Below are 21,342 nucleotides of genomic sequence, written 5' to 3'. Positions count from 1 at the left end.
TGCAAACAATCTTGATGTGCAGCAATACTTTTCCCTCTCTTAATGCAAAGTGTAGCAGCAGTAAACTTGAGGGAGAAAGGTATGGGTTTGAGGGCTCTTCTTGTGGGCTTTACTGTCCTTGTAAATCTTTTTCATAGACAATAGAGTAGGCATTTCCTTTTTACTAAACAGGCCCTAAACGAACCACCAACCTTTCGCCTACCAGCAGAACGCGCTAGCCGATTGCGCCACAGAGGCGAGAATCTTGACATACCCATAAAAGGGTTACCCCTCTAATTGCAATTAGAAATGAAGAAAAACTCTGGATTCAGAGCGCTAACCGCTATACCGTTGAACCACACCTTTCTACAGGATGTCCTGTTTTGAAAATAAGTATGACATTTGATCATTGGGCTATATCAAAGAGAGCAGCATTGAAGTAGGCAAACTTCTGCTTCATGGTTTCATTGTGTGGTGGTCATCACATCTGCCCTACACGCAGAAGGTCTTGGGTACAACATTCAGCAAAACCAAACATGTTACCAAACATGTTCATGCTAACAATGTTCCAACGAAAGCATGCTGTTTATGTTTTATAGATCCTTTCCAGGCCATTTATGTCCTGATCTCGCAAAATATCCAATAGACCCAGCATTCCTATTCATTGTATTTTTGAGCAAAGACTAACAATCATGTACACCTGCCGAAACCCAGATTGAACCAGGGACCTTTAGATCTTCAGTCTAACGCTCTCCCAACTGAGCTATTTCGGCTACTTTTTCAGCAAATTAGGCAAGGGAGGGAAACGTGTGGCATAACGTAGCGAGAAAATGAACTAGTTCTGTGTGTCCTTTTTTCTTTTCTTTTGATTAAACATAAAACAATACAGGACGCGACCAGGGAGCAAAAATCGAAATAAAAAGAACATAAATAGCACTAAACATAAAATAAAAACAAAATCACATTTAAATGAAAATAGGGGTCCTACTTGGTCCAAAGTCGATCAAATTAGTGCTTATCCAAATTAAGTCTGAATGTCACTGTTTTCCATTCATCCAATGTCTAATGTCTGTTACTATGTCAGTCAAGTCTTTGATCGTTGGCGTGGTTGGTGTCGAGCATTTCTTTGTGATGGCCTTTTTCTCTACAGCCAAAAGTATGTTCCAAGGGTATCCATTTATTGTGTCCATGGCAGGAGTGTTGAGGCCCAAGTACATAGTTTTAAATTTGAGTGGGATGGCAAAGTCAAAAACAGTCTGCAGTGCCCTGTGAATTTCAGTCCATTATTTTTGAGCAACAGCACAGCCCCAAAACACCTGATAGTGGTTTGCCTGCTGGGTTCTCCAGCAGTTAGCATTTCCTTGTGAATAATGGGCACTTTGACATGGTGTGGTGAAAAAAACATATTTTTCCCCTTCAGGCATGTGATTTTGTGGTCTTCCTCAGGGCTGTTCCTACATTTCCACACTCTTGGTCAGACTAAACCAGGTTCACTTCTCGTTCCCATTGGTTTAGAATATAATTAGCAGAACGTCGTCCAGATTACCAATGCATTGAGATCATTTAGAAATGATTCCCCTCGCAAGTTCTGATTGATTGGTTTCAACGAAGATTACTGTCAGAGGATTATAGTGGTCATTTCTTTGTTTCATTTCTTGCTCATAATAAGTCCTATAAAAGTCCTGTCTCTCCAAGTCAAAGGATTCCTTCAAAACGTCAATGCTTTTCATTTGATTTTCTTTTGCAATGCGGTGAAACGTTTACGCCTTTTGTAATCCAGGCGTTGAATCATAAGCTTGGTCATAAGAAAACCAGCTCCAGATTTTAACAGCTTTGTTTAGTTTGTATGCTTTGGTTAGCTCCTTTCAGGGGGTAAGCACAGATTTTACCCAAAGATTCTTCTTGTTTCTGCACTTTTTCAAAAGAGTAACGCTACTCTCGGGGCACTCAAGGTTCCACTGAGATTTGAACTTGGATCGCTGGATTCAAAGTGTGCTAACCATTACACCATGGAACCGCAGACTGCTCCTTGGAAGGATAACGGTGATCCAAAGCTACAAGTCTTTACATCAATCATCCCTTGCCCAAAAAATGAGAAACAAGGCTGTGCAAACAGTGCAAACAATCTTGATGTGCAGCAATACTTTTCCCTCTCTTAATGCAAAGTGTAGCAGCAGTGAACTTGAGGGAGAAAGGTATGGGTTTGAGGGCTCTTCTTGTGGGCTTTACTGTCCTTGTAAATCTTTTTCATAGACAATAGAGTAGGCATTTCCTTTTTACTAAACAGGCCCTAAACGAACCACAAACCTTTCGCCTACATGCAGAACGCGCTAGCCGATTGCGCCACAGAGGCGAGAATCTTGACATACCCATAAAAGGGTTACCCCTCTAATTGCAATTAGAAATGAAGAAAAACTCTGGATTCAGAGCGCTAACCGCTATACCGTTGAACCACACCTTTCTACAGGATGTCCTGTTTTGAAAATAAGTATGACATTTGATCATTGGGCTATATCAAAGAGAGCAGCATTGAAGTAGGCAAACTTCTGCTTCATGGTTTCATTGTGTGGTGGTCATCACATCTGCCCTACACGCAGAAGGTCTTGGGTACAACATTCAGCAAAACCAAACATGTTACCAAACATGTTCATGCTAACAATGTTCCAACGAAAGCATGCTGTTTATGTTTTATAGATCCTTTCCAGGCCATTTATGTCCTGATCTCGCAAAATATCCAATAGACCCAGCATTCCTATTCATTGTATTTTTGAGCAAAGACTAACAATCATGTACACCTGCCGAAACCCGGGATTGAACCAGGGACCTTTAGACCTTCAGTCTAACGCTCTCCCAACTGAGCTATTTCGGCTACTTTTTAGTGAATTAGGCAAGGGAGCGGCGAAACGTGTGGCATAACGTAGCGAGAAAATGAACTAGTTCTGTGTGTCCTTTTTTCTTTTCTTTCGATTAAACATAAAACAATACAGGACACGACCAGGGAGCAAAAATCGAAATAAAAAGAACATAAATAGCACTAAACATAAAATAAAAACAAAATCACATTTAAATGAAAATAGGGGTCCTACTTGGTCCAAAGTCGATCAAATTAGTGCTTAACCAAATTAAGTCTGAATGTCACTGTTTTCCATTCATCCAATGTCTAATGTCTGTTACTATGTCAGTCAAGTCTTTGATCGTTGGCGTGGTTGGTGTCGAGCATTTCTTTGTGATGGCCTTTTTCTCTATAGCCAAAAGTATGTTCCAAGGGTATCCATTTATTGTGTCCATGGCAGGAGTGTTGAGGCCCAAGTACATAGTTTTAAATTTGAGTGGGATGGCAAAGTCAAAAACAGTCTGCAGTGCCCTGTGAATTTCAGTCCATTATTTTTGAGCAACAGCATAGCCCCAAAACACCTGATAGTGGTTTGCCTGCTGGGTTCTCCAGCAGTTAGCATTTCCTTGTGAATAATGGGCACTTTGACATGGTGTGGTGAAAAAAACATATTTTTCCCCTTCAGGCATGTGATTTTGTGGTCTTCCTCAGGGCTGTTCCTACATTTCCACACTCTTGGTCAGACTAAACCAGGTTCACTTCTCGTTCCCATTGGTTTAGAATATAATTAGCAGAACGTTGTCCAGATTACCAATGCATTGAGATCATTTAGAAATGATTCCCCTCGCAAGTTCTGATTGATTGGTTTCAACGAAGATTACTGTCAGAGGATTATAGTGGTCATTTCTTTGTTTCATTTCTTGCTCATAATAAGTCCTATAAAAGTCCTGTCTCTCCAAGTCAAAGGATTCCTTCAAAACGTCAATGCTTTTCATTTGATTTTCTTTTGCAATGCGGTGAAACGTTTACGCCTTTTGTAATCCAGGCGTTGAATCATAAGCTTGGTCATAAGAAAACCAGCTCCAGATTTTAACAGCTTTGTTTAGTTTGTATGCTTTGGTTAGCTCCTTTCAGGGCGTAAGCACAGATTTTACCCAAAGATTCTTCTTGTTTCTGCACTTTTTCAAAAGAGTAACGCTACTCTCGGGGCACTCAAGGTTCCACTGAGATTTGAACTTGGATCGCTGGATTCAAAGTGTGCTAACCATTACACCATGGAACCGCAGACTGCTCCTTGGAAGGATAACGGTGATCCAAAGCTACAAGTCTTTACATCAATCATCCCTTGCCCAAAAAATGAGAAACAAGGCTGTGCAAACAGTGCAAACAATCTTGATGTGCAGCAATACTTTTCCCTCTCTTAATGCAAAGTGTAGCAGCAGTAAACTTGAGGGAGAAAGGTATGGGTTTGAGGGCTCTTCTTGTGGGCTTTACTGTCCTTGTAAATCTTTTTCATAGACAATAGAGTAGGCATTTCCTTTTTACTAAACAGGCCCTAAACGAACCACCAACCTTTCGCCTACCAGCAGAACGCGCTAGCCGATTGCGCCACGGAGGCGAGAATCTTGACATACCCATAAAAGGGTTACCCCTCTAATTGCAATTAGAAATGAAGAAAAACTCTGGATTCAGAGCGCTAACCGCTATACCGTTGAACCACACCTTTCTACAGGATGTCCTGTTTTGAAAATAAGTATGACATTTGATCATTGGGCTATATCAAAGAGAGCAGCATTGAAGTAGGCAAACTTCTGCTTCATGGTTTCATTGTGTGGTGGTCATCACATCTGCCCTACACGCAGAAGGTCTTGGGTACAACATTCAGCAAAACCAAACATGTTACCAAACATGTTCATGCTAACAATGTTCCAACGAAAGCATGCTGTTTATGTTTTATAGATCCTTTCCAGGCCATTTATGTCCTGATCTCGCAAAATATCTAATAGACCCAGCATTCCTATTCATTGTATTTTTGAGCAAAGACTAACAATCATGTACACCTGCCGAAACCCGGGATTGAACCAGGGACCTTTAGACCTTCAGTCTAACGCTCTCCCAACTGAGCTATTTCGGCTACTTTTTCAGCAAATTAGGCAAGGGAGGGAAACGTGTGGCATAACGTAGCGAGAAAATGAACTAGTTCTGTGTGTCCTTTTTTCTTTTCTTTTGATTAAACATAAAACAATACAGGACGCGACCAGGGAGCAAAAATCGAAATAAAAAGAACATAAATAGCACTAAACATAAAATAAAAACAAAATCACATTTAAATGAAAATAGGGGTCCTACTTGGTCCAAAGTCGATCAAATTAGTGCTTATCCAAATTAAGTCTGAATGTCACTGTTTTCCATTCATCCAATGTCTAATGTCTGTTACTATGTCAGTCAAGTCTTTGATCGTTGGCGTGGTTGGTGTCGAGCATTTCTTTGTGATGGCCTTTTTCTCTACAGCCAAAAGTATGTTCCAAGGGTATCCATTTATTGTGTCCATGGCAGGAGTGTTGAGGCCCAAGTACATAGTTTTAAATTTGAGTGGGATGGCAAAGTCAAAAACAGTCTGCAGTGCCCTGTGAATTTCAGTCCATTATTTTTGAGCAACAGCACAGCCCCAAAACACCTGATAGTGGTTTGCCTGCTGGGTTCTCCAGCAGTTAGCATTTCCTTGTGAATAATGGGCACTTTGACATGGTGTGGTGAAAAAAACATATTTTTCCCCTTCAGGCATGTGATTTTGTGGTCTTCCTCAGGGCTGTTCCTACATTTCCACACTCTTGGTCAGACTAAACCAGGTTCACTTCTCGTTCCCATTGGTTTAGAATATAATTAGCAGAACGTCGTCCAGATTACCAATGCATTGAGATCATTTAGAAATGATTCCCCTCGCAAGTTCTGATTGATTGGTTTCAACGAAGATTACTGTCAGAGGATTATAGTGGTCATTTCTTTGTTTCATTTCTTGCTCATAATAAGTCCTATAAAAGTCCTGTCTCTCCAAGTCAAAGGATTCCTTCAAAACGTCAATGCTTTTCATTTGATTTTCTTTTGCAATGCGGTGAAACGTTTACGCCTTTTGTAATCCAGGCGTTGAATCATAAGCTTGGTCATAAGAAAACCAGCTCCAGATTTTAACAGCTTTGTTTAGTTTGTATGCTTTGGTTAGCTCCTTTCAGGGGGTAAGCACAGATTTTACCCAAAGATTCTTCATGTTTCTGCACTTTTTCAAAAGAGTAACGCTACTCTCGGGGCACTCAAGGTTCCACTGAGATTTGAACTCGGATCGCTGGATTCAAAGTGTGCTAACCATTACACCATGGAACCGCAGACTGCTCCTTGGAAGGATAACGGTGATCCAAAGCTACAAGTCTTTACATCAATCATCCCTTGCCCAAAAAATGAGAAACAAGGCTGTGCAAACAGTGCAAACAATCTTGATGTGCAGCAATACTTTTCCCTCTCTTAATGCAAAGTGTAGCAGCAGTAAACTTGAGGGAGAAAGGTATGGGTTTGAGGGCTCTTCTTGTGGGCTTTACTGTCCTTGTAAATATTTTTCATGGACAATAGAGTAGGCATTTCCTTTTTACTAAACAGGCCCTAAACGAACCACCAACCTTTCGCCTACCAGCAGAACGCACTAGCCGATTGCGCCACAGAGGCGAGAATCTTGACATACCCATAAAAGGGTTACCCCTCTAATTGCAATTAGAAATGAAGAAAAACTCTGGATTCAGAGCGCTAACCGCTATACCGTTGAACCACACCTTTCTACAGGATGTCCTGTTTTGAAAATAAGTATGACATTTGATCATTGGGCTATATCAAAGAGAGCAGCATTGAAGTAGGCAAACTTCTGCTTCATGGTTTCATTGTGTGGTGGTCATCACATCTGCCCTACACGCAGAAGGTCTTGGGTACAACATTCAGCAAAACCAAACATGTTACCAAACATGTTCATGCTAACAATGTTCCAACGAAAGCATGCTGTTTATGTTTTATAGATCCTTTCCAGGCCATTTATGTCCTGATCTCGCAAAATATCCAATAGACCCAGGATTCCTATTCATTGTATTTTTGAGCAAAGACTAACAATCATGTACACCTGCCGAAACCTGGGATTGAACCAGGGACCTTTAGATCTTCAGTCTAACGCTCTCCCAACTGAGCTATTTCGGCTACTTTTTCAGCAAATTAGGCAAGGGAGCGAAACGTGTGGCATAACGTAGCGAGAAAATGAACTAGTTCCGTGTGTCCTTTTTTCTTTTCTTTTGATTAAACATAAAACAATACAGGACGCGACCAGGGAGCAAAAATCGAAATAAAAAGAACATAAATAGCACTAAACATAAAATAAAAACAAAATCACATTTAAATGAAAATAGGGGTCCTACTTGGTCCAAAGTCGATCAAATTAGTGCTTATCCAAATTAAGCCTGAATGTCACTGTTTTCCATTCATCCAATGTCTAATGTCTGTTACTATGTCAGTCAAGTCTTTGATCGTTGGCGTGGTTGGTGTCGAGCATTTCTTTGTGATGGCCTTTTTCTCTACAGCCAAAAGTATGTTCCAAGGGTATCCATTTATTGTGTCCATGGCAGGAGTGTTGAGGCCCAAGTACATAGTTTTAAATTTGAGTGGGATGGCAAAGTCAAAAACAGTCTGCAGTGCCCTGTGAATTTCAGTCCATTATTTTTGAGCAACAGCACAGCCCCAAAACACCTGATAGTGGTTTGCCTGCTGGGTTCTCCAGCAGTTAGCATTTCCTTGTGAATAATGGGCACTTTGACATGGTGTGGTGAAAAAAACATATTTTTCCCCTTCAGGCATGTGATTTTGTGGTCTTCCTCAGGGCTGTTCCTACATTTCCACACTCTTGGTCAGACAAAACCAGGTTCACTTCTCGTTCCCATTGGTTTAGAATATACTTAGCAGAACGTTGTCCAGATTACCAATGCATTGAGATCATTTAGAAATGATTCCCCTCGCAAGTTCTGATTGATTGGCTTCAACGAAGATTACTGTCAGAGGATTATAGTGGTCATTTCTTTGTTTCATTTCTTGCTTATAATAAGTCCTATTAAAGTCCTGTCTCTCCAAGTCAAAGGATTCCTTCAACACATCAATGCTTTTCATTTGAGTTTCTTTTGCAATGCGGTGAAACGTTTACGCCTTTTGTAATCCAGGCGTTGAATCATAAGCTTGGTCATAAGAAAACCAGCTCCAGATTTTAACAGCTTTGTTTAGTTTGTATGCTTTGGTTAGCTCCTTTCAGGGGGTAAGCACAGATTTTACCCAAAGATTCTTCATGTTTCTGCACTTTTTCAAAAGAGTAACGCTACTCTCGGGGCACTCAAGGTTCCACTGAGATTTGAACTCGGATCGCTGGATTCAAAGTGTGCTAACCATTACACCATGGAACCGCAGACTGCTCCTTGGAAGGATAACGGTGATCCAAAGCTACAAGTCTTTACATCAATCATCCCTTGCCCAAAAAATGAGAAACAAGGAGTGCAAACAGTGCAAAGAATCTTGATGTGCAGCAATACTTTTCCCTCTCTTAATGCAAAGTGTAGCAGCAGTGAACTTGAGGGAGAAAGGTATGGGTTTGAGGGCTCTTCTTGTGGGCTTTACTGTCCTTGTAAATCTTTTTCATAGACAAAAAGTAGGCATTTCCTGTTAACTAAACAGGCCCTTTGACCAAGGAAGCCCCAGCGCCGTAATGATTTCCTGGTTTCCTTACATAATTACATACTGTGGTTACTTGTGGGATTGTATTTCTTGCTTGCTCTGGCAAGGTGAGCAGTCGTCCCTGGGTGGGCTCTAACCACCAACTTTTCGCCTACCAGCAGAACGCGCTAGCCGATTGCGCCACAGAGGCGAGAATCTTGACATACCCGTAAAAGGGTTACCCCTCTAATTGCAATTAGAAATGAAGAAAAACTCTGGATTCAGAGCGCTAACCGCTATACTGTTGAACCACACCTTTCTACAGGATGTCCTGTTTTGAAAATAAGTATGACATTTGATCATTGGGCTATATCAAAGAGAGCAGCATTGAAGTAGGCAAACTTCTGCTTCATGGTTTCATTGTGTGGTGGTCATCACATCTGCCCTACACGCAGAAGGTCTTGGGTACAACATTCAGCAAAACCAAACATGTTACCAAACATGTTCATGCTAACAATGTTCCAACGAAAGCATGCTGTTTATGTTTTATAGATCCTTTCCAGGCCATTTATGTCCTGATCTCGCAAAATATCCAATAGACCCAGCATTCCTATTCATTGTATTTTTGAGCAAAGACTAACATTCAGGTACACCTGCCGAAACCCGGGATTGAACCAGGGACCTTTAGATCTTCAGTCTAACGCTCTCCCTACTGAGCTATTTCGGCTACTTTTTCAGCAAATTAGGCAAGGGAGCGAAACGTGTGGCATAACGTAGCGAGAAAATGAACTAGTTCTGTGTGTCCTTTTTTCTTTTCTTTCGATGAAACATAAAACAATACAGGACACGACCAGGGAGCAAAAATCGAAATAAAAAGAACATAAATAGCACTGAACATAAAATAAAAACAAAATCACATTTAAATGAAAATAGGGGTCCTACTTGGTCCAAAGTCGATCAAATTAGTGCTTATCCAAACTAACCCTTTAAGCGCCAAAGTCGCAGAAATGCAACTTTACCGTACAAGGAAATTAATGAAATAATAGTAGAAAATGAATCACTTCAGTCATTGGTCGGTTCGGTGCAACTTCCCTTTATTAGCCAGGTATGATCCAGGGCAGATCCGGTAAGGAAAAAAATGGCTGGAGGAAGTACACGTGGCATGCAATTTACAGCAGATTCTGACTCTGAAGGAAATTATCTCCCCGAGAGTGACTATGGATTTCCAAGTGGAGATGAAGGGACTTCGAAACAACGGACAGGTGCAAAGGACAGACGGAGGCGAGGAACCAGTGGAACCAGTGGCTGCAGTAAAACTTGCCCGGTGGATGAGAGCTGGGACATGCTGAGAGAGGTCGAGGTATTTGAGGCATGGATCAAACCTTTTGAAGACCCAGTTGGCTACACAGGAGAGATGGATCTGACGGATGCTAATCCATTTGATATTCTGTCACTCTTTCTGACCGATCAGTTTTGGACTTTCATTACTGATGAGACAAATAGATATGCACATCAGTGTATGGCACCTATGATTCTGAAGCCACATTCAAGATTTCTTGAGTGGTATGATGTATCAGTCACCGAAATGAAAGCTTTCTTCGCTTTGCATCTCTCCATGGGCCTTGTTGAGAAACCTGAAATCGAGGATTACTGGGGAACATTTTGGCTTACACAAACGCCTGGATTTGGAAATGTAATGTCAAGAAACAGATTTGAAATCATTCTTTCGTTCTTTCATTTTGTCAACAATAATGATTATGTGAGAACAGGCGAGCCCGGGCATGATAAACTGTTCAAAGTCCGCCCAATAATAGATTTGATTATTCCCAAATTTGCAGCAGTTTACAGTCCAATCAAGGAGCTTTCTTTAGATGAAATGACAATAGCTTTCAAGGGGAGATCTTCACTAAAATGTTACTCTCCGAATAAACCTGACAAATATGGCTATAGAGTGTATGCCCTGAGTGAAAGCTGTTCAGGGTATGTTTTGCGCTGGTCAATGCACACTGGACAGTACAAAAATAATGCAAGCAACATCAGTGCAACACACGCAGTTGTCCGTGAGTTGGTTTCTCCCTTTACGGGCAAAGGACACGAGATTTACATGGACAGTTACTATACCTCGCCTGTAATTGCAAATGAATTAGCAGATTTGGAAACTGGACTGTGTGGGACGGTAAGGATTACCAGGTTGGGGATGCCAAAATGCCTTGGTAAAAGTGTCTTACAGCTGAAAAAAGGAGATGACCCAGTTTTTTGCAGAAAGGGAAAACTCCTGGCTTGTGCTTGGCACGATACTAAACGTCTCACCATGTTGTCCACAGTCCATGGAAATGATTGTGTTCAGAGGAGGATCCGATCCAAGACAGATGACACTGGCTTCCGTGACATCAAAAGACCTGTATGTGTCGACCAGTACAACGCCTACATGGGTGGAGTGGACACTGCTGACCAGAGGATGAAGACATACCTCTTTCCACACAGGTCCCGGAAATGGTATCATCGCATATTCAATGCCATTATAAGCATAAGTATTGTCAACTCACACATCATATACACCAAATCCACTCCAGGCCCACACAAACCTTTAAAGGTTTACATTCAGAACATTATTGATGCATTACTGGCTGATCACTCCAAAAAACAAGAAAGGCGCTCAAGACCGGAGGGTGAAATGCCACAGAGACTCACAGAGCGTCATTGGCTTTGTCAAGCAGAGGGACGTCCAGACTGCGCCGTGTGCTCTGACCGCTCTCGTACCAAAGGCAGGCGGCAAACAAAGTACAGGTGCCGTCAGTGTGGCGTTGGCCTCTGTGCGGTTCCATGCAAAGAGAGATACCATACGCTAAAAAACTTTAAATGCTGTCATTTGGATATGTAAAAGTGCAGGGTACCTTGACCCTGGATGGACATCTTTTCTGTGATGGCTCTCTCCTTTCTTCACTGCTTTCTCCACAACCTGCCTGGCACCAATGATGGATGTATAAGTTGGAAAAATAAAAAAATGAAAAAAAAAATACATAATAAATACCGTGTTTGTCATCATTTGGTCAGAACTTGTAATCAGGGCCCGAGTTTGAAGATGTGAGCAAAAGGGGTGAAAATGGGTTAAAATGTGAAAAAACACCAAAATGAGCAAAATGAAATAATCCCCCATCATCAGTGCACAGTTTGCCCCCAGAAAAGCACTCCCCTGGGGCCTGGAGGTGATCTGACCACCAGAATATAGTACCATATACCCCTGCTGGACTTAGAAAAAAAACCGAGCTTCCAGCCAATAGTACACTATACCCGAGGGACTCTGTCGTTTTTCGGCAATAGTACACTATACCCGAGGGACTCTGTCGTTTTTCGGCAATAGTACACTATACCCGAGGGACTCTGTCGTTTTTCGGCAATAGTACACTATACCCGAGGGACTCTGTCGTTTTTCGGCAATAGTACACTATACCCGAGGGACTCTGTCGTTTTTCGGCAATAGTACACTATACCCGAGGGACTCTGTCGTTTTTCGGCAATAGTACACTATACCCGAGGGACTCTGTCGTTTTTCCGGGCCGTAGTATGAAGTTGTGAGCAAAAGGGGTGAAAATGGGTTAAAATGTGAAAAAACACCAAAATGAGCAAAATGAAATAATCCCCCATCATCAGTGCACTGTTTGCCCCCAGAAAAGCACTCCCCTGGGGCCTGGAGGTGATCTGACCATCAGAGTATAGCACCATATGCCCCTGAGGGACTTAGAGTAAAAACCGAAATAGTACACTATGCCTGAAAAGACTCTGTCGTTTTTCGGCAATAGTACACTATACCCGAGGGACTCTGTCGTTTTTCCGGGCCGTAGTATGAAGTTGTGAGCAAAAGGGGTGAAAATGGGTTAAAATGTGAAAAAACACCAAAATGAGCAAAATGAAATAATCCCCCATCATCAGTGCACTGTTTGCCCCCAGAAAAGCACTCCCCTGGGGCCTGGAGGTGATCTGACCATCAGAGTATAGCACCATATGCCCCTGAGGGACTTAGAGTAAAAACCGAAATAGTACACTATACCCGAGGGACTCTGTCGTTTTTCGGCAATAGTACACTATACCCGAGGGACTCTGTCGTTTTTCCGGGCCGTAGTATGAAGTTGTGAGCAAAAGGGGTGAAAATGGGTTAAAATGTGAAAAAACACCAAAATGAGCAAAATGAAATAATCCCCCATCATCAGTGCACTGTTTGCCCCCAGAAAAGCACTCCCCTGGGGCCTGGAGGTGATCTGACGATCAGAGTATAGCACCATATGCCCCTGAGGGACTTAGAGTAAAAACCGAAATAGTACACTATACCCGAGGGACTCTGTCGTTTTTCGGCAATAGTACACTATACCCGAGGGACTCTGTCGTTTTTCCGGGCCGTAGTATGAAGTTGTGAGCAAAAGGGGTGAAAATGGGTTAAAATGTGAAAAAACACCAAAATGAGCAAAATGAAATAATCCCCCATCATCAGTGCACTGTTTGCCCCCAGAAAAGCACTCCCCTGGGGCCTGGAGGTGATCTGACCATCAGAGTATAGCACCATATGCCCCTGAGGGACTTAGAGTAAAAACCGAAATAGTACACTATGCCTGAAAAGACTCTGTCGTTTTTCGGCAATAGTACACTATACCCGAGGGACTCTGTCGTTTTTCCGGACCGTAGTATGAAGTTGTGAGCAAAAGGGGTGAAAATGGGTTAAAATGTGAAAAAACACCAAAATGAGCAAAATGAAATAATCCCCCATCATCAGTGCACTGTTTGCCCCCAGAAAAGCACTCCCCTGGGGCCTGGAGGTGATCTGACCATCAGAGTATAGCACCATATGCCCCTGAGGGACTTAGAGTAAAAAACGAAATAGTACACTATACCCGAGGGACTCTGTCGTTTTTCGGCAATAGTACACTATACCCGAGCGACTCTGTCGTTTTTCCGGGCCGTAGTATGAAGTTGTGAGCAAAAGGGGTGAAAATGGGTTAAAATGTGAAAAAACACCAAAATGAGCAAAATGAAATAATCCCCCATCATCAGTGCACTGTTTGCCCCCAGAAAAGCACTCCCCTGGGGCCTGGAGGTGATCTGACCATCAGAGTATAGCACCATATGCCCCTGAGGGACTTAGAGTAAAAACCGAAATAGTACACTATGCCTGAAAAGACTCTGTCGTTTTTCGGCAATAGTACACTATACCCGAGGGACTCTGTCGTTTTTCCGGACCGTAGTATGAAGTTGTGAGCAAAAGGGGTGAAAATGGGTTAAAATGTGAAAAAACACCAAAATGAGCAAAATGAAATAATCCCCCATCATCAGTGCACTGTTTGCCCCCAGAAAAGCACTCCCCTGGGGCCTGGAGGTGATCTGACCATCAGAGTATAGCACCATATGCCCCTGAGGGACTTAGAGTAAAAAACGAAATAGTACACTATACCCGAGGGACTCTGTCGTTTTTCGGCAATAGTACACTATACCCGAGCGACTCTGTCGTTTTTCCGGGCCGTAGTATGAAGTTGTGAGCAAAAGGGGTGAAAATGGGTTAAAATGTGAAAAAACACCAAAATGAGCAAAATGAAATAATCCCCCATCATCAGTGCACTGTTTGCCCCCAGAAAAGCACTCCCCTGGGGCCTGGAGGTGATCTGACCATCAGAGTATAGCACCATATGCCCCTGAGGGACTTAGAGTAAAAACCGAAATAGTACACTATGCCTGAAAAGACTCTGTCGTTTTTCGGCAATAGTACACTATACCCGAGGGACTCTGTCGTTTTTCCGGGCCGTAGTATGAAGTTGTGAGCAAAAGGGGTGAAAATGGGTTAAAATGTGAAAAAACACCAAAATGAGCAAAATGAAATAATCCCCCATCATCAGTGCACTGTTTGCCCCCAGAAAAGCACTCCCCTGGGGCCTGGAGGTGATCTGACCATCAGAGTATAGCACCATATGCCCCTGAGGGACTTAGAGTAAAAAACGAAATAGTACACTATACCCGAGGGACTCTGTCGTTTTTCGGCAATAGTACACTATACCCGAGCGACTCTGTCGTTTTTCCGGGCCGTAGTATGAAGTTGTGAGCAAAAGGGGTGAAAATGGGTTAAAATGTGAAAAAACACCAAAATGAGCAAAATGAAATAATCCCCCATCATCAGTGCACTGTTTGCCCCCAGAAAAGCACTCCCCTGGGGCCTGGAGGTGATCTGACCATCAGAGTATAGCACCATATGCCCCTGAGGGACTTAGAGTAAAAACCGAAATAGTACACTATGCCTGAAAAGACTCTGTCGTTTTTCGGCAATAGTACACTATACCCGAGGGACTCTGTCGTTTTTCCGGGCCGTAGTATGAAGTTGTGAGCAAAAGGGGTGAAAATGGGTTAAAATGTGAAAAAACACCAAAATGAGCAAAATGAAATAATCCCCCATCATCAGTGCACTGTTTGCCCCCAGAAAAGCACTCCCCTGGGGCCTGGAGGTGATCTGACCATCAGAGTATAGCACCATATGCCCCTGAGGGACTTAGAGTAAAAAACGAAATAGTACACTATACCCGAGGGACTCTGTCGTTTTTCGGCAATAGTACACTATACCCGAGCGACTCTGTCGTTTTTCCGGGCCGTAGTATGAAGTTGTGAGCAAAAGGGGTGAAAATGGGTTAAAATGTGAAAAAACACCAAAATGAGCAAAATGAAATAATCCCCCATCATCAGTGCACTGTTTGCCCCCAGAAAAGCACTCCCCTGGGGCCTGGAGGTGATCTGACCATCAGAGTATAGCACCATATGCCCCTGAGGGACTTAGAGTAAAAACCGAAATAGTACACTATGCCTGAAAAGACTCTGTCGTTTTTCGGCAATAGTACACTATACCCGAGGGACTCTGTCGTTTTTCCGGGCCGTAGTATGAAGTTGTGAGCAAAAGGGGTGAAAATGGGTTAAAATGTGAAAAAACACCAAAATGAGCAAAATGAAATAATCCCCCATCATCAGTGCACTGTTTGCCCCCAGAAAAGCACTCCCCTGGGGCCTGGAGGTGATCTGACCATCAGAGTATAGCACCATATGCCCCTGAGGGACTTAGAGTAAAAAACGAAATAGTACACTATACCCGAGGGACTCTGTCGTTTTTCGGCAATAGTACACTATACCCGAGCGACTCTGTCGTTTTTCCGGGCCGTAGTATGAAGTTGTGAGCAAAAGGGGTGAAAATGGGTTAAAATGTGAAAAAACACCAAAATGAGCAAAATGAAATAATCCCCCATCATCAGTGCACTGTTTGCCCCCAGAAAAGCACTCCCCTGGGGCCTGGAGGTGATCTGACCATCAGAGTATAGCACCATATGCCCCTGAGGGACTTAGAGTAAAAACCGAAATAGTACACTATGCCTGAAAAGACTCTGTCGTTTTTCGGCAATAGTACACTATACCCGAGGGACTCTGTCGTTTTTCCGGGCCGTAGTATGAAGTTGTGAGCAAAAGGGGTGAAAATGGGTTAAAATGTGAAAAAACACCAAAATGAGCAAAATGAAATAATCCCCCATCATCAGTGCACTGTTTGCCCCCAGAAAAGCACTCCCCTGGGGCCTGGAGGTGATCTGACCATCAGAGTATAGCACCATATGCCCCTGAGGGACTTAGAGTAAAAACCGAAATAGTACACTATACCCGAGGGACTCTGTCGTTTTTCGGCAATAGTACACTATACCCGAGGGACTCTGTCGTTTTTCCGGGCCGTAGTATGAAGTTGTGAGCAAAAGGGGTGAAAATGGGTTAAAATGTGAAAAAACACCAAAATGAGCAAAATGAAATAATCCCCCATCATCAGTGCACTGTTTGCCCCCAGAAAAGCACTCCCCTGGGGCCTGGAGGTGATCTGACGATCAGAGTATAGCACCATATGCCCCTGAGGGACTTAGAGTAAAAACCGAAATAGTACACTATACCCGAGGGACTCTGTCGTTTTTCGGCAATAGTACACTATACCCGAGGGACTCTGTCGTTTTTCCGGGCCGTAGTATGAAGTTGTGAGCAAAAGGGGTGAAAATGGGTTAAAATGTGAAAAAACACCAAAATGAGCAAAATGAAATAATCCCCCATCATCAGTGCACTGTTTGCCCCCAGAAAAGCACTCCCCTGGGGCCTGGAGGTGATCTGACCATCAGAGTATAGCACCATATGCCCCTGAGGGACTTAGAGTAAAAACCGAAATAGTACACTATGCCTGAAAAGACTCTGTCGTTTTTCGGCAATAGTACACTATACCCGAGGGACTCTGTCGTTTTTCCGGACCGTAGTATGAAGTTGTGAGCAAAAGGGGTGAAAATGGGTTAAAATGTGAAAAAACACCAAAATGAGCAAAATGAAATAATCCCCCATCATCAGTGCACTGTTTGCCCCCAGAAAAGCACTCCCCTGGGGCCTGGAGGTGATCTGACCATCAGAGTATAGCACCATATGCCCCTGAGGGACTTAGAGTAAAAAACGAAATAGTACACTATACCCGAGGGACTCTGTCGTTTTTCGGCAATAGTACACTATACCCGAGCGACTCTGTCGTTTTTCCGGGCCGTAGTATGAAGTTGTGAGCAAAAGGGGTGAAAATGGGTTAAAATGTGAAAAAACACCAAAATGAGCAAAATGAAATAATCCCCCATCATCAGTGCACTGTTTGCCCCCAGAAAAGCACTCCCCTGGGGCCTGGAGGTGATCTGACCATCAGAGTATAGCACCATATGCCCCTGAGGGACTTAGAGTAAAAACCGAAATAGTACACTATGCCTGAAAAGACTCTGTCGTTTTTCGGCAATAGTACACTATACCCGAGGGACTCTGTCGTTTTTCCGGGCCGTAGTATGAAGTTGTGAGCAAAAGGGGTGAAAATGGGTTAAAATGTGAAAAAACACCAAAATGAGCAAAATGAAATAATCCCCCATCATCAGTGCACTGTTTGCCCCCAGAAAAGCACTCCCCTGGGGCCTGGAGGTGATCTGACCATCAGAGTATAGCACCATATGCCCCTGAGGGACTTAGAGTAAAAAACGAAATAGTACACTATACCCGAGGGACTCTGTCGTTTTTCGGCAATAGTACACTATACCCGAGCGACTCTGTCGTTTTTCCGGGCCGTAGTATGAAGTTGTGAGCAAAAGGGGTGAAAATGGGTTAAAATGTGAAAAAACACCAAAATGAGCAAAATGAAATAATCCCCCATCATCAGTGCACTGTTTGCCCCCAGAAAAGCACTCCCCTGGGGCCTGGAGGTGATCTGACCATCAGAGTATAGCACCATATGCCCCTGAGGGACTTAGAGTAAAAACCGAAATAGTACACTATGCCTGAAAAGACTCTGTCGTTTTTCGGCAATAGTACACTATACCCGAGGGACTCTGTCGTTTTTCCGGGCCGTAGTATGAAGTTGTGAGCAAAAGGGGTGAAAATGGGTTAAAATGTGAAAAAACACCAAAATGAGCAAAATGAAATAATCCCCCATCATCAGTGCACTGTTTGCCCCCAGAAAAGCACTCCCCTGGGGCCTGGAGGTGATCTGACCATCAGAGTATAGCACCATATGCCCCTGAGGGACTTAGAGTAAAAACCGAAATAGTACACTATGCCTGAAAAGACTTTGTCGTTTTTCGGCAATAGTACACTATACCCGAGGGACTCTGTCGTTTTTCCGGGCCGTAGTATGAAGTTGTGAGCAAAAGGGGTGAAAATGGGTTAAAATGTGAAAAAACACCAAAATGAGCAAAATGAAATAATCCCCCATCATCAGTGCACTGTTTGCCCCCAGAAAAGCACTCCCCTGGGGCCTGGAGGTGATCTGACCATCAGAGTATAGCACCATATGCCCCTGAGGGACTTAGAGTAAAAACCGAAATAGTACACTATGCCTGAAAAGACTCTGTCGTTTTTCGGCAATAGTACACTATACCCGAGGGACTCTGTCGTTTTTCCGGGCCGTAGTATGAAGTTGTGAGCAAAAGGGGTGAAAATGGGTTAAAATGTGAAAAAACACCAAAATGAGCAAAATGAAATAATCCCCCATCATCAGTGCACTGTTTGCCCCCAGAAAAGCACTCCCCTGGGGCCTGGAGGTGATCTGACCATCAGAGTATAGCACCATATGCCCCTGAGGGACTTAGAGTAAAAACCGAAATAGTACACTATGCCTGAAAAGACTCTGTCGTTTTTCGGCAATAGTACACTATACCCGAGGGACTCTGTCGTTTTTCCGGGCCGTAGTATGAAGTTGTGAGCAAAAGGGGTGAAAATGGGTTAAAATGTGAAAAAACACCAAAATGAGCAAAATGAAATAATCCCCCATCATCAGTGCACTGTTTGCCCCCAGAAAAGCACTCCCCTGGGGCCTGGAGGTGATCTGACCATCAGAGTATAGCACCATATGCCCCTGAGGGACTTAGAGTAAAAAACGAAATAGTACACTATACCCGAGGGACTCTGTCGTTTTTCGGCAATAGTACACTATACCCGAGCGACTCTGTCGTTTTTCCGGGCCGTAGTATGAAGTTGTGAGCAAAAGGGGTGAAAATGGGTTAAAATGTGAAAAAACACCAAAATGAGCAAAATGAAATAATCCCCCATCATCAGTGCACTGTTTGCCCCCAGAAAAGCACTCCCCTGGGGCCTGGAGGTGATCTGACCATCAGAGTATAGCACCATATGCCCCTGAGGGACTTAGAGTAAAAACCGAAATAGTACACTATGCCTGAAAAGACTCTGTCGTTTTTCGGCAATAGTACACTATACCCGAGGGACTCTGTCGTTTTTCCGGGCCGTAGTATGAAGTTGTGAGCAAAAGGGGTGAAAATGGGTTAAAATGTGAAAAAACACCAAAATGAGCAAAATGAAATAATCCCCCATCATCAGTGCACTGTTTGCCCCCAGAAAAGCACTCCCCTGGGGCCTGGAGGTGATCTGACCATCAGAGTATAGCACCATATGCCCCTGAGGGACTTAGAGTAAAAAACGAGATAGTACACTATACCCGAGGGACTCTGTCGTTTTTCGGCAATAGTACACTATACCCGAGCGACTCTGTCGTTTTTCCGGGCCGTAGTATGAAGTTGTGAGCAAAAGGGGTGAAAATGGGTTAAAATGTGAAAAAACACCAAAATGAGCAAAATGAAATAATCCCCCATCATCAGTGCACTGTTTGCCCCCAGAAAAGCACTCCCCTGGGGCCTGGAGGTGATCTGACCATCAGAGTATAGCACCATATGCCCCTGAGGGACTTAGAGTAAAAACCGAAATAGTACACTATGCCTGAAAAGACTCTGTCGTTTTTCGGCAATAGTACACTATACCCGAGGGACTCTGTCGTTTTTCCGGGCCGTAGTATGAAGTTGTGAGCAAAAGGGGTGAAAATGGGTTAAAATGTGAAAAAACACCAAAATGAGCAAAATGAAATAATCCCCCATCATCAGTGCACTGTTTGCCCCCAGAAAAGCACTCCCCTGGGGCCTGGAGGTGATCTGACCATCAGAGTATAGCACCATATGCCCCTGAGGGACTTAGAGTAAAAACCGAAATAGTACACTATGCCTGATAAGACTCTGTCGTTTTTCGGCAATAGTACACTATACCCGAGGGACTCTGTCGTTTTTCCGGGCCGTAGTATGAAGTTGTGAGCAAAAGGGGTGAAAATGGGTTAAAATGTGAAAAAACACCAAAATGAGCAAAATGAAATAATCCCCCATCATCAGTGCACTGTTTGCCCCCAGAAAAGCACTCCCCTGGGGCCTGGAGGTGATCTGACCATCAGAGTATAGCACCATATGCCCCTGAGGGACTTAGAGTAAAAAACGAAATAGTACACTATGCCTGAAAAGACTCTGTCGTTTTTCGGCAATAGTACACTATACCCGAGGGACTCTGTCGTTTTTCCGGGCCGTAGTATGAAGTTGTGAGCAAAAGGGGTGAAAATGGGTTAAAATGTGAAAAAACACCAAAATGAGCAAAATGAAATAATCCCCCATCATCAGTGCACTGTTTGCCCCCAGAAAAGCACTCCCCTGGGGCCTGGAGGTGATCTGACCATCAGAGTATAGCACCATATGCCCCTGAGGGACTTAGAGTAAAAACCGAAATAGTACACTATACCTGAAAAGACTCTGTCATTTTTCGGCAATAGTACACTATACCCGAGCGACTCTGTCGTTTTTCGGCAATAGTACACTATATACCGTTGGACTTAGTCGTTTTTTGGGCTCGTGGGAATAAGCGTTCAGCTCAAGATTCCCGGGCTAAATCACGCTGCTCCCGAGAAATTCTTACGCAGCTCTCACGCGGAATGTGCAAAATGCTAATGCTGGGAGGGAGGGGCGGGCGGTTTTTGAGAATGACGTTTTTCGCAATCGAAACAGGTACATTTCCTGGTTGTGCGGCTACCGGGCAAGGAGCTCGTTTGACGGGCACACGAGAACCGCGATCGATGGGCCCCGTTCTGGTTTTATCCAGCTTCCAAGGCTCCTTCACAGCCGTAATGTCAAGTCATGGTTCGGAGGTGCGGAGGTGAGCGTCGGATCACGGAGCCTCTGAATGGAGCCCCGCGCTCCGCGCTCCTCCGGGCTCTAAGCGCCGCTCAGACCCTGCATGAGAGGGTCTATTTTCGGCTTGATTTTACCAGACTCCCGGGCACTTCCAGAAGCTTCCTGTTTGCTCTGATTGCTCGGGGCAGAGCACGTTGTCACGCTGACCACGGGCTGTACGCGGAGGTGAGAGCTGGTTGTAAGGCGGATCACGGAGCCTCTGAATGTAGCCCCGCGCTCCGCGCTCCTTCGGGC

At 43.7% G+C, this 21,342-nt stretch overlaps 5 non-coding genes across 5 annotated transcripts; all 5 read right to left on the bottom strand.

The window, feature by feature from the left end:
- Window positions 1–680: 680 nt before the first annotated feature.
- On the bottom strand, window positions 681–752 carry trnaf-gaa (transfer RNA phenylalanine (anticodon GAA)). The gene has a single exon. It is a non-coding gene; the product is annotated as a tRNA-Phe (tRNA).
- A 2,023-nt stretch (window positions 753–2,775) lies between these two features.
- trnaf-gaa (transfer RNA phenylalanine (anticodon GAA)) lies at window positions 2,776–2,848 on the bottom strand. Its single transcript has one exon. It is a non-coding gene; the product is annotated as a tRNA-Phe (tRNA).
- A 2,025-nt stretch (window positions 2,849–4,873) lies between these two features.
- Window positions 4,874–4,946, bottom strand: trnaf-gaa (transfer RNA phenylalanine (anticodon GAA)). Its single transcript has one exon. It is a non-coding gene; the product is annotated as a tRNA-Phe (tRNA).
- Window positions 4,947–6,969: 2,023 nt separating this feature from the next.
- On the bottom strand, window positions 6,970–7,042 carry trnaf-gaa (transfer RNA phenylalanine (anticodon GAA)). The gene has a single exon. It is a non-coding gene; the product is annotated as a tRNA-Phe (tRNA).
- Window positions 7,043–9,187: 2,145 nt separating this feature from the next.
- On the bottom strand, window positions 9,188–9,260 carry trnaf-gaa (transfer RNA phenylalanine (anticodon GAA)). The gene has a single exon. It is a non-coding gene; the product is annotated as a tRNA-Phe (tRNA).
- Window positions 9,261–21,342: the final 12,082 nt, after the last annotated feature.

Source organism: Eucyclogobius newberryi, unplaced genomic scaffold (genome assembly GCF_026437365.1).
Source record: "Eucyclogobius newberryi isolate DKJ021-1_F unplaced genomic scaffold, fEucNew1.0.hap1 SCAF_29, whole genome shotgun sequence".
Lineage (NCBI taxonomy): Eukaryota > Metazoa > Chordata > Actinopteri > Gobiiformes > Gobiidae > Eucyclogobius > Eucyclogobius newberryi.
The sequence above is the reverse complement of the archived record's forward strand: the minus strand, read 5'-3'. Positions and strand labels throughout refer to the sequence as shown.